General features: G+C 36.3%; 1 protein-coding gene across 1 annotated transcript in view; it reads left to right on the plus strand.

The window, feature by feature from the left end:
• Positions 1 to 588: 588 nt before the first annotated feature.
• The window catches only part of LOC119577689, a 70,468-nt gene continuing 58,556 nt past the window's right edge, over positions 589 to 12,500 (plus strand). Inside the window, exons 1-2 of the mRNA XM_037925246.1 lie at positions 589 to 648; positions 5,948 to 6,260. The gene's annotated coding sequence lies outside the window, so the exon portion shown is untranslated. The remainder of the gene's footprint in view (positions 649 to 5,947; positions 6,261 to 12,500) is intronic.

Below are 12,500 nucleotides of genomic sequence, written 5' to 3' on the forward strand. Positions count from 1 at the left end.
ACATTTCTTGTGCAACTTTCAGTCAAATATTTTTTCGAAATATACATATGATTTGGTTAGGAGAAGATCATCGTTAAGATGCTTGCTAATACTTTTTCCTTTATTTTTTGTCATTTGCCACAAAATTCAACATGTCAAAACGTAGCAGTAGTAGTGACGTCACAGTCAGCTGGCGAGAGAACAGCTGATCCGATAAGTGTTTGAAGTTGTCGCCAGATCGAGACCTACCCTCTGTTTTCCCTGGCTATTTTTTTTTATTATCTCACCGCTAATTACTCTGTACTGATTTTTTTGCGGAGGGGATAAAAGAAGATGCTAAATAGTGTGCATTTTGCTTTTCAATGTATAGATGAAGGATAGTTCTGGAATTCAGTTGCCATGTAATAAAATAAAGATAAATTTGAAGTATTTCTCTTGAATTTTAGATACCACTTATCGGTCATGCTACAAATCGTATTACGAAATCAGGCATTTACGTGCACAATGGCATTTCTAAGATCGTAGAAAACACAAGAAGAGAGAGAAACTAAGGACATTTGGCAACTGTCCTGCACTCTTTAATTTCCGAGCAGAACAAACTTGCCGATCAGTTGTGTGCGAGACGCCAAGTAGAGTACATGTGCGATCGTCGCTCTCTCAGAGGCGGTGGTGTGTCTGCCTTGACGTGTTCCTCAAATTTTGTTTGAAGTGTTTTTCAAGAAATATATTTATTGTTTTTTTTTTTATTATTGTTTTTGATGGATCAGTTTGTTTTTCATCTGATGACGGATACGTGTTTGAATACCGTGAATCGAAAAGGGTATTATATTGTGATATTTGTTTAGAATCTTTTCAAGTGACATTTATCTACTGGGTGTTAAAATGGGTTGTGTACTTCCTCATCTTCTCTTGCCCGATGACTGGTAGAGAGAGAGACACTTGTTTTTCAGAGAATATAGTAGTAGGAAATGGAGAAAAGAAAACTATGTAACTCTCTCTTGATTTACCTCAGCGACAGGTATATAGATAAGAGTTAAAAAAAAGAAAGTATATTGCTGGTTTGTTATTGATTTTCCACTGGGCAAACATTTCTCGATATGATGGTTTCATTCTGTTGATTTGCTGTATTTTTCATTCGGAAATGTAAATCTTATTTTTATTTTCTCTACATCCTCCTCCTCCTCCTCCTCATCATCATCATCATCATCATCATCATCATCATCATCATCATCATCATCATCATCATCATCATCATCATCATCATCATCATCATCATACATCATCCTTGTTGTTATCGTTAGTGTTGATAATAATAATATTATTATTATTGTTAGTGGTGGTGTATTGTTATTATTATTATTATCATTAGCAGTAGTAGTAGTAGTAATACTGTCGCTATTATTATTGATATTATTATTATTATTATTATTATTATTATTATTATCATATCATTATTATTATTATTATTATTAGTAGTAGTAGTAGTAGTAGTAGTAGTGAAATAGAAGTAGTAGTAGTAGTAGTAGTAGCAGCAGCAGCAGCAGCAGTAATAGTAGCATTAGTACCAGCAGTACTACTGCTATTCCTATAACAATTACTATTACCATAACTACTACTATAACTATTGCTACTACTACTACTACTCTTACTCCTACTCCTACAACGAATTACATAATATTATCGTTACTGTATATTATAACAACTATTACCATGACAGACTGGCATTCCCGTGGTTGCGTCCCTCTGTCCTGCACCTTCTTGTCATCCTCCCCAGACACCCGAATGCCAAAATAAAGTCTGCCAGTGCCACCTGACACTCCTTGTCATGGGGTATTTAATATGCTGTGTGTCATCTCTCGCATGCTGAGATCAGTAGGCGTGTGACGGGGCGTGAGAGAGTAGCTGGGTGTTTTTTCTTCTTTATTTTGTTTTGTTTTGTTTGCCTGTAGGTATGGTTGTTTGTTTTTTGTTATTGCTTTTGTTGGTATTTTGTTATTGTTATTGTGATTATTTTTGTTATTATTATTAATATTATTGTTATGATAGTAATGATAATAATAATAATAATAATAATAATGATAATAATAATAATTATTATTATTATTATTATCATCATTACTACTATTATTGTTAATATTATGATCATCATCATCATCATCATAATCTTATTTTGTATTATTATTATCATCATCATCATCATCATCATCATCATCTTCATTAATTATTGTTATTATTATTATTATTATTATTCCTGTTCCTATTCCTAGGCCTGTTATCATTATTATATATTTTTATTAGCATAATAATAATAATAATAATAATAATAATAATAATAATAATAGTAATAATAATAATAATGATAATTATTATTGTTGTTGTTGTTTTGTTGTTGTTATCGTTATCATTATATAATAATGATAACAATAATATTAGCAATTATGATGAAGAGGATGATGATAATATAATAATAATAACAATAATAATAATAATAATAATAATAATAATATAACTGATAATTACAACAACAATAATAATAATCATATTATAATAATAGCAATAATAACAATAACAACAATAGTAATAATGATAATGATAATTATCATTATCATTATCATTATCATTATCATTATTAATATAATAATGATAATAATAATAATAATAATAATAATAATAATAATAATAATAATAATGATAATAATAGTAATAACAATAATAATAATGACAATTAGTATTATCATTGTATTATTATTGTTATTTTTATTATTATTATTATTATTTTTTTATTGTTATTATTATGATACCATTATTATAATATTATTATTATTGTTATTAATATCATCATCATATTTTGTATTGTTATTATTGTTGCTGTTGTTGTTATTTTATTGTTATTATTAGTGCTGTTATTATTATTATTATTATCATTATTATTATTATTATTATTATTATTATTACCATTATTATAACATTTTTGTTATCAACATTATTATCATCATCGTTGTTTGCATTGTTATTATTGTTGCAATCATTATTTAGTTGTTATAATAATAAAATAATAATAAATTATTATTATTATAATTATTATTATTAATTTGGTTACCATTATTATTTTAACATTATTATTTTTGTTTTAACATCATCATCGTTTTCTGTTATTGTTGTTATTATTATTAGTTATTATTATTATTATTATTATTATTATTATTATTATTATTATTATTATTATTATTATTATTATTATGATTACCGTTTTTATAACATTATTGTTTTTGTTATTATCATCATCATCATCAGTGACTTTCCTCTGTTTCCTTGAATTTTCAGCAACAGACAACCTTGATCCTCTTGCAATTCTTCCGACCCCCTAACCCCCCCCTACCCCAGTGCGGGTTCTTTTGCAATTTTCTGTGTCATGTATATAAAGATAGGATGTTTAGTGCAAGGTACCTGTGCGCCCTTGTTCAATTTATTTTATTGTTAATGCTGGAATTACTTCATCAGCTGTCTCTCTCTCTCTCTCTCTCTCTCTCTCTCTCTCTCTCTCTCTCTCTCTCTCTCTCTCTCTCTCTCTCTCTCTCTCTCTCTCTCTGTCTCCTCCTCCTCCTCCTTCTTCTCCTCCTCCTCCTCCTCCTCCCCTCCCCTCCCCTCCCCTCCCCTCCCCCCCCCCCTCCTCCTTCCCTTTCTCTCTCTGTCCCTCTCTTTCTCTCTCCCTTCCCCTCCCTCCCTCTTTCTAACAGCACTATACTCCCCACAACAATAACAACAGACACACACCTACGCCCCACGCCCATTCGCATTCCCATTCCCAGCACCCACGCCCGTCACCCAAGCAGGTTCTCTGCCCCACCTCGCGACTCCAGATGAAGATGGAGGGAGATATCTCGCTCAGCTCAGGTGTTTCTGAGCGCCAAGATCACCCTTGATGCGATAGCTTTGTGAATGACGCCACTCTTTTTTTCAAGGTCGATGGGTGTCTTAATTGCTTTTGTTGTTGTTGTTGTCTTGGTGCGGTGGGGTACCCGGGTTTGTGTTTACTTTTTTTGCTTGTTTCTTTATTTGATCAAATTTTGTTTGTTTGTTTATGATACGTCTGTTTTTTGTAGTTTTTTTATGTTTGTTTGTTTTTTACTAATTTCTGTCTTGTTTTTTATTCAAGATTTTTTGTTAGGGAAGAACGTGGTCATTATTATTGTTGTTATTATTATTATTATTATTATTATTATTATTATTATTATTATTATCATTATTACTATTATTATTATTATTATTATTATTATTATTATCACCATCATATTTTTTATCATATTATTATCATAATTTTTTGTTCTTGTTCTTTACTTCTGTCTTGTTTGTTATTCAAGAAGAGAATTTTTTACAATTTTTAGTAAGGAAAGAACGTGGTCATTTAATTAATGAGTCGGGTCGTCAGGTGGTCCATCGCTTCCTAGTCGTCCGGGGAAGATGGCGGGTTGTGTAACTACTTTTAACCTGAGGCAGTGGGCCGCCTTCTGTGCCTCCTGCGGGTTTAGTCCCTTTTCCGTGTTGCGTCGTTTCTGTGCTCTCTGTGTTTGGTTTGTTTTTTTTCTTTCTCTGTCTCTGTCTCTCTCTCTCTCTCTCTCTCTCTCTCTCTCTCTCTTCTCTCTCCTCTCTCTTCTCTACCTTCTCTCTCTCTCTCTCTCTCTCCTCTCTCTCTCTCTCTCTCTCTCTCTTCTCTCTTGTTTTTCCTCATTTCTTCTCTCTCTCTCTCTCCTCTCCATCTCCTGCTTCTTCCCCTTGTTTGGTTCTTTTGTTTGCCTCTTCTTTGTACCCTATCTCTTTCTTTCTCCCTCTCATCCTACATAGCCTTCTAGGCAAGCGCGCACGATATTTCAATTTGTTACGCTCGAGAATTGCGAATGCGTTCTCTCCGCTTCAGCTTTAAACGATTTGGCCTAATTTTGATTTGAGATCCGTGTACTGTTTCTTCTGCTGAACATAGTAAATAAAAACTAAAAGCATGTGAACGAAATAGTATCAATGAAAGAATACTATGGCAGCGAACAGTCAATGATCATTGCGACAGTCGAATCTCGGAACGGCTGGCAAGCTTAACGTTGGACCCTATATTTTTTTGCAGATGCCGATTGTGTTTTTGCTGCTAAAATAATAGAAATAATGAATACCATGATTAACGATAAAAAGGGAAGTAATAAGATATGATAAAGAAACTAATGGAGACCAGACTATGATCATTTTGTTCCTGAATTCGGACGGAAATGGAGTCACGCGGACTTTTATATTTTTGAAAAGTTATGTTTAAATTTTCGTAATAGAATCACTGAATACTCCTGTTTTAACATACAAGGGACAAGGTTATCCATTGCAGATTTATAAGGAACTTGTTGATCGGATACTCAATGGATGATTGCCATTTGTTTTTTGGATTGGGCGCTGTACAGGTTTTCTTCCTTTTATTTATTTCTGTTTTCTCTTTCGTATTCCTGTCTTTCTCTCTAAAAAACTCGCTCTTTTCTCACCTTGTCTCATCATGCTGCAAATTTGTTAGAATCGGCGACGCGCAGCTCTCTTTCTGTCTCTCTCTCACTTTATTTCTCTCTCTCTCTCTCTCTCTCTCTCTCTCTCTCTCTCTCTCTCTCTCTCTCTCTCTCTCTCTCTCTCTCTCTCTCTCTCTCTCTCTCTCTCTCTCTCTCTCTCTCTCTCTCTCTCTCTCTCTCTCTCTCTCTCTCTCTCTCTCTCTCTCTCTCTCTCTCTTTATTTCTCTATATTTCTCTATCTTTATTTTTCTGTCTTTATTTCTCTATCTTTATTTTTCTATCTTTATTTCTCTCTCTCTCTCTCTCTCACCCAACTTAATCCCTTCCCTCCTTTTTCATCTGCGTAATCACTGCCTGTATCCGATTCCCCGCGAATGTGGAACGGATGCAAGTCTGAGTTAAAAGTCTGAAACAGTGTCGCCGTATCCTTCCAGGCAGCGACCCAAGACTAGCGCTAGCAGCCCCGACTAGCTGCTAGCACGGGAATGCGACGGTCCACATCGGAGAGAGAAAGAAAGAATAAGATAAGGCGATTGGTATATTCCCGGCGAGAGAGAGAAAGACTTGCTCCCTGTGCCTTCCATTTAAACCTTAAGCAAGCTCGTGTGTGTGTTTGCAAGTGCAGTGAAACTCTCGTTGTGCAACCTTACCTATGCAAGGACTATGCAGATACTCGCGGCTGGACTGTAGGCGCGGGCGTGCAAGGTGAATGGCAGAGGGCGTCGCCACACTCGGCGGGACACTAAGGTAAGTTCCTTCAAGGTATTCAGGGAGGCGGATGGTGTAGGCCTACGTGCTTATGTATATGGGCGTGTGCGTGTGTATGCTTTCGTGTGTGGGTGTGTAGGCCTATATGGGTGTGTCTGTGTATTATCGTTTATTTTGTGTTTTTTTTTTTTGTGGGGGTATTTTGTGTGTGTTTGTTTGTCTTTGCTTGTATGTATTTGTCTGTTTGAATGTGTTTCTGTTTACGTGTGTGTCCTTATGCATGAATGTATGATTATGTTAATGTCATTCGTCTAAATTATGAAACATTCTTTTACAAAGTATGTTGGGAAGATTGTTCCAAAAATGGGTTTTGTTTATTTTCTCTTTCCCTATTTGGTAAATGGGTGAAGAAAACAGAAAACAAATATGCGCAAACACACACACGCACGCACTTGCACTAACCGCACATGTACACTCACTCTCATTTTCACTCATACTCTCACTCTTACTGACAATCTCGCTAACACCCACGCACACACGCACGTACACAAGCAAACAAACAAACAAACAAACTAACAAACAAACAAGCAGACGTGCACGCACCCACACACCACTTTTTTCTCTACTGATATACAGATATTGTACTAGATATATCCTAACGAAATCCTGTCCAGATAAGGATTTTGAAAGCCAACGTTTTGTTATCTTATCGACAGCCTCTCACGGAGAAACTTGTAGATTTCATGCGCGTTAATGGACTATGGAGTGTGTTTACATTTTTCAGTTTCCCTTTTCGTTATCGTGAGGTTGGTAATTAGTTGCCGTTACCTGATTCATTATAAATTATTACCATCTTTATCATCCTAGTTATTATCATTATCATCATCACCATCATCAGATCACCATCATCACTATCATTATCATCAAATTATCACCACCACCATCACTATCATCATCATCATCACCTTCACCTTCATCACCATCATCCCACTCATCACCACCATCATCATCACCATCATCATCATCATCGCGAACAATATACAGACAAGAAAAAAAACAAAAAAAAAACAGTCCATTCTGGTTGTCTGGCATTGCGGCTGTGATATGATTCATGATTATGATGATATAACTATGCTAATTATTGTTGTTTTGTATTCATTATTGTTATATATTGCGTAATTATGGATATTGTTATTGTTCATTTTCATTATTGTTATTTTTATTATAATTGTTGTTATCCTTAGTATTATCGTTATTATTATTGCTTTTGTTGTTATATTTATTGTTATTTTTTTGTTATTTTTATTATTAGTGTTGTTATTTTTGTTGTTATCATTATTATTGCTGCCATAATAATTATAAATATTATTTTCATTTTTGTTCATTTATTTTCAAGTAATAAACTTTTTTTTCCAGAATGCAAATAATCTCTCAGATGAGAATAGTTGGCATCATTTTTGTGAATATTTTTTTGTTGATGAATAAAGTTGTAAGAGACAATGGATGATTTTCGAAGGTATGTTAAAAATAGAAACTACAGGTCACTGGTTAACTGACATATGCCAGTAGGGTTTCTGTAGGCCTATTCCAGGCTAAGGCAGTGTCTTTTTCTGCTTCATCTTCCTTTACCTTCTCTTTTCTCCTCTCTTTCCATTTCCTCGTTTTTCTTCTCATTCATTTTATTCTCTATTCCTGTCTTTCGTTGTTTCTTCTGTTTTTATGTCTTTTTGTTTTCGTCTCGTCTTCTGTTTGCTTTTCTTTTTCTGTCTTTCACCTTTTCTTTTTTCTCTCATCTCTCCTTGCTTATTTCGCCTTCTCTGTCTCTATCTCTCCCCTCTTTTCTTTTTACCTCTCCTCTTCCGGCTTCTCCTTTTTCATTCTTCTCTCCTCTCTTCTCCTTTCTAATCATCTCTTCAGAATTCCGTAAGTGAGATTTACTTTGTAAGCAGATGAGGAGAGACTCGAATGAATCACTTTTTTTTCTTTTCTTTTCTTTCCTTCTTTCTTTCTTTCTTTCGTGTATTGCGTAATCTCAGATGAATCCCTCAACCTTATGCTATGACGACTAGACCTGCAGTAAGATCTCGTCGGGAATTATATTCGCTTAGAAACCCCCGCTCTTCTGTCGTAGTTGTCTCGCTGTTTATGTATTCGTACTGAGTGTGTTCGTATTTTCTGATCAAATCTGGTATTTCTGAATGGTTACGTTAAAATCTGCCAGTTGTAATGAGGTCAATGGGCAGTAAACTCTTCGGTTATCGTAAACGACGTATAACCCATACCGTGTGTTAATTAGTAAAACTCAGTAGCGTAACCGCATGACAGAGGTAAGGTTACATTATTCAGGAGAAACAGCCTTTCAGCGGGCGGCAACATAACGGAATCAGGTATGGATTACAGAATGATTCGTTCGAGACTAGAAATGCCAAGCAGACTCCGGCAGGACACATTATAGAGTTACGAATGCAACTCGGACACATAGCGAGCTTTCTAAGTTTGGAGTGTGTGTTTAGCCTAGTTTGGTGTTGGATCTCCTGTTGAAGCTGATCATCTGGAACCCGAGCTTGTAGATTTTACTGCATTGCGTATATATATATATATATATATATATATATATATATATATATATATATATATATATATATATATATATATATATATACATATATATATACACATACATACATACATACATACATATACATACATACATATATATATATATATATATATATATATATATATATATATATATATATATATATATATATACTGTGTGTGTGTGTGTGTATGTGTGTGTGTGTGTGTGTGTGTGTGTGTGTGTGTGTGTGTGTGTGTGTGTGTGTGTGTGTGTGTGTGTGTTGCGTGTGTGTGTGTTTGCTTGTACTTGCTTTTGTGCTTCGTGTAACACAATACCTCACACACACACACACACACACACACACACACACAAACACACACACACACACATATATATATATATATATATATATATATATATATATATATAGAGAGAGAGAGAGAGAGAGAGAGAGAGAGAGAGAGAGAGAGAGAGAGAGTGGGGGGAGAGAGAGCAGTGTGAATACTGAATATACTGCGTCGAACGCGAGTGGCGTCCGGACCTTGGTGTTCGACAGCGAGTTCTCCAGCTTGTAAATAATATATCCCATTATAATTGCTGTTATATATTCATGACTTGCTCCTCTAGGCCCAAAGGGGAGGGGTGGAGGGTGGGCGGGGGAGGGAGAGGGCGAGGGAGAGAGGCGGGGAGGAAGGGAAGGAGGTTTGGTAGCTAGGATAAAGGAGGGAGTGGAGGAGAGGGGATTGGGAGAGGGAGGGAAGGAGGGTGCGAAGGAGGGAGGGAGGGAGGAAGGAAGGCGAAGTATGAAGAAAAGGAGGGAGGAGGAGGAAGCATGAAGAAAGGAGGGAGGCAGAGATTAGAGAAAGGAAGGCCGGGAAAGCATAGTGGTGTTGGCTGTTTAGAAAGAGAATAGTCTCTGACAGCCGTGAAATCTTATTATAGATATGCAGATGATTTAGACGAGAAAGACATTGAGAGTGCGCGGTAGTTAGTAAATAAATGTATAAATGAATAAGTGAGAGTGAGTGAGTGAATGAGTGAGAGAGTGAGTGAGGGAGTGAGTGAGTGAGTGACTGAATGAGTGAGTGAGTGAGTAAGTGAGAGAGAGAGAGAGAGAGAGAGAGAGAGAGAGAGAGAGAGAGAGAGAGAGAGAGAGAGAGAGCGAGAGAGAGAGAGAAAGGAAAAGGAGAGTGAGAGTGAGAGGAGTATTTTTTACACATCAAACAAGTATCCTTTCTTATGCTCAAGAATTGTCACCAAAGCAGTGACCCGAAAATATGATTCGTTTTCCAGCACGAGGCGCTACAAGGTCAGGCTAAAGAGACCACCTCTATTGCACCGTCTTTAAAGATTCAAAAAAAAATTATTTCCCCAGAATAATACTTATAATAATGATAATGAAATATATGCATAGGCGTATATAACACGTTGAATAGTCTTCTAATTACTGTCCATGAGAAGGTCACATTATAGTCATTACTAAAAAAAGACTATCAAAAGCAAGAACAGCGATGAACAGTGATGAAACAGTAATAAAAACAATAATAAATAAAGGAACGTGGAGGGTGGAAGGTGAGAGAGGGAGAGGGTGGTCGCAGTAGGCAATGGGTACGCACAGGTCAAGGAAGTTTAGCTCTTAACCCCACCAAAAATGGGGCCCGGAAGGTGTACCAGTTTACCAGTTTACCAGTTATGTACTCCAGTTATTGATACCTCGAGTCTATATGTCTGAAGACTGCCTGGTGTTGTGAGGGGGAGTTGGGGGTGTATTGAGAAGAGGTGAGGGGGGGGAAGTCTCTGTTCGGATTTTTTTTCTCTATCTTTCTGCCTGCCTGCCTGCCCGCCCTCCTCTCACTCTCTCTCTCTCTCTCTCTCTCTCTCTCTCTCTCTCTCTCTCTCTCTCTCTCTCTCTCTCTCTCTCTCTCTCTCTCTCTCTCTCTCTCTCTCTCTCTCTCTCTCTCTCTCTCTCTCTCTCTCTCTCTCTCTCTTCCCCTCCCTCCCTCTCCCTCCCCTTCTTCCTTTTTCTCTCCCTCCCCTTCTCCCTCTCCCTCATTCCTCCCCTTCCTCCATTCCCCCCTCCCTCCCTCCCTCCTTCCAGTTGTCCCTCCCTCTCAGCGAAGTTATTCAGTGTGTTTCTGTTTATATATATTTTTTTTCTTTTCTTTTCTTTTCTTTTCTTTTTTCTTTTTTATTCTTTCTTTCCCCTTTTTCTTTCTTTCTTTTCTTTTTCTTTTTTTTCTTTCTTTCCCTTTTTTTTTCCTTCTTTCCTTTTTTTCTTTCTTTCCTTTTTTTTCTTTCTTTCTTTTCTTTTTTTCTTCTTCTTTTTATCCCAAGCCTTTACAAATTTAGAAACGGTGGCCTTCAAACGGATCAACACCGAGGCTCAAGCGATATTCCTAACGGTTGCACAATTTTTTTTTCTCTCCTGTTTTCACTCTCTCCTTCGTTCTTATTATTGTACTTTGTTTTCTCTTCTTCCTTTTTCTGTTTTTTTTTCGATCATTCTTCCTCATATTGTTCGCCTTTTTTTCGTGTTGTTTTATTTCTTCTTCTTTTTCTTCCTTACGTTTTTTTGTTCGATTTCTTTTTCTTCTGTTTTTTTTTCTTCTTTGTCGTTGTCAATCGGCGACGCTGTCTTCCTCTTCCGTCTTCATTCTCTTATATATGTATATATGTGTATATATGCATATATATACATATATACATATATAAATATATATAAATATATATAAATATATATATATATATATATATATATATATATATATATATATATATATATATTCATCTTCATCTTCATCTTCATCTTCTTCTTTTCGTTCTTCCTCTTCTTTTCTCCGCCTTCTTTACGATGCAAGACGTGGATGCAATGATGATCAGGCCTTCACCTTGTTATCACGGCCGCACGCACCGATCTCGACAACAGGTGACTCCGAGCGCAGCTTCCTTGCCTCTGTGTGTTTATACTGGCTGAAGACGGTGAGGGTGGGTGTGGGTGTGGGGGGAGGGTGGGTGTGGGGGGAGGTGGAGGGGTTGGGGAGGGTGTGTGTGGGTGTGGGGGGAGGTGGAGGGGTTGGGGAGGGTGTGTGTGGGGGGAGGGGTTGGGGTGGGGGGAGGGTGGGTGTGGTGTGGGGGGAGGTGGAGGGTGTGTGTGGGTGTGGGTGTGGTGGGAGGGGAAGATGTATGTGGGGTGTGGGAAGTGTGTGTGTGTGTGTGTGTGTGTGTGTGTGTGTGTGTGTGTGTGTGTGTGTGTGTGTGTGTGTGTGTGTTTTACAGACAATTTCATTTCATTATATTATTATTTTTTCCTAATGCAGCCTTTTGTTCATGTAATTTTATTGTAAATTATGGGATTTATTGAAAAATACATTTTTCGTATTCGCGTTCACTCTGCCTCCTTGAAAAAATCAAAAGGGATTAGGATTAATGACTGATAACACCGAGTCATATCACGACGTCCTTTTGCTAGAATGAGATAGGCATAGAGCTTGATGTCGAAGTCCAAAGATAAGATGTCTCATTTATTAATTGTTCTTCATGTTATTAATGTTTTTGTTGTTATTAATATTATTATTATTGTTTTTTTTGTTATATTGTTATTGTTGTTTTGGTTGATATTATTATTGTTATTATTATTATTATTATTATTATTATTATGATCATTATTATTGATTTTACTATAACTATTAATATCATCA

The sequence above is a fragment of the Penaeus monodon genome, chromosome 10 (genome assembly GCF_015228065.2).
Source record: "Penaeus monodon isolate SGIC_2016 chromosome 10, NSTDA_Pmon_1, whole genome shotgun sequence".
NCBI lineage: Eukaryota > Metazoa > Arthropoda > Malacostraca > Decapoda > Penaeidae > Penaeus > Penaeus monodon.